Source organism: Colobus angolensis, unplaced genomic scaffold (genome assembly GCF_000951035.1).
Source record: "Colobus angolensis palliatus isolate OR3802 unplaced genomic scaffold, Cang.pa_1.0 Scaffold581, whole genome shotgun sequence".
Classification (NCBI taxonomy): domain Eukaryota; kingdom Metazoa; phylum Chordata; class Mammalia; order Primates; family Cercopithecidae; genus Colobus; species Colobus angolensis.
This window is the reverse complement of record NW_012119388.1, coordinates 105,132-106,427: the sequence shown is the minus strand read 5'-3', so window position 1 is coordinate 106,427 and position 1,296 is coordinate 105,132. Positions and strand designations below refer to the sequence as shown.

At 40.7% G+C, this 1,296-nt stretch overlaps 1 protein-coding gene and 1 pseudogene across 1 annotated transcript in view; one reads left to right on the top strand and one right to left on the bottom strand.

The window, feature by feature from the left end:
- The window catches only part of LOC105526266, a 137,296-nt pseudogene that overhangs the window by 31,042 nt on the left and 104,958 nt on the right, over positions 1 to 1,296 (top strand).
- LOC105526264 (ankyrin repeat domain-containing protein 18B-like) overlaps positions 1 to 1,296 on the bottom strand; it is a 64,020-nt gene that overhangs the window by 10,471 nt on the left and 52,253 nt on the right. The window lies entirely within an intron of this gene.

The following is a 1,296-nucleotide window of genomic DNA, read 5'->3' as shown; positions in this document are numbered from 1 at the left end:
TAGTCATTAGGAAAATGTAAATCACAACCACCTTGTGGTATCACTTCACACCACAGGATGAAATCTTTGTTCAATAAAAAAGAGAAAATAAGTGTTAGGAAAAATGTAAAGAAATTAAAACCCTTATCCAATGCTGCTGGGAATGTAAAGTGGTGCAGTCACTTTGGAAAACTGGCAGCTCCTCAAAAGGTTAAGCATGAAGTTACCATCTGACCCAGAAATTCCAGTCATTAATTATATACTCCAGAAAAATAAAAACATATGCAAGCACAAAAACTTATACAGCAGCATTATTAATAAGAGTCAAAAAGTGGAAAGAACCCAAAGGTCCATCACCTCATGAACGGATACATAAAATGTCTGATTCATCCATACAGTGGAATATTACTCAGCAATAAGAAGAAATTAAGTACTGATACTGATAGAAGTGGGAGATAGCAAAATGCCTAGGCAGATACAGCACGGTCCCCGGAGAATCTCCAACCGGGCCCACAAGTGTCTACACTAGACAAAACATTTGGTGCAGATAAGGGAACCTGCACAGGGTTTTGCCTGGACATGCCAGCAGCGGACCAGAGGCCCACATGCACTGGGGGGTTGGGGTGGAGCCACCAGGAAGTCACGCCTTATGCAGAGGAGGAGCCTGGCCTCTTCAGCTCATGTGTGCTGGTCCTGGTATTCAATTGTGAGGTGGAAATCTGATTGCAGGACCCCTCTCTTTGCTGAGAGCTTCCCTTTCACTTAATAAATTCTGTCCTCCTCACCCTTCAATGTGTCCATGTGCCTAATTTTTCCTGGTCATGAGAGAAGAACCCAGATTTAGCTGTACTAAGGAGCAAAACCCCTGCATCAATACCTGCTATAGCACAGATGCATCATGAAAAATTATGCTGAGTGAAATAAGCCAGTCACAGTAGACCACTTGCTTTTTATTTCAGAGGCTTATAGGCAAATCTATACAAAGAAGGTGGGTTGTTCCCTAGGGCTGAGGGAGGAAGGGAAAACTAGAAGATGGCTAAATGATGTGGGGTTTGCTTTTAAGGTGATGAAAATGTTCTAAAATTGATTGTAATGATGATTGCATAACTCTCTGAAAATACTAAAAGTCAATGACTTGTATATTTTAAATGAGTGAATTGCATGGTGTGTTAATTATTTCTCAATAAACCTGTTGCACCCCGAAATTTATTTGATACTAGTGATCTGGAGACATGGGCTGCTTGGTTTCAGATCACTGGCCAGGGTTCAAGACATAAGAGAATCAACAGCATGTCTTTTGTATAGAATATATATATA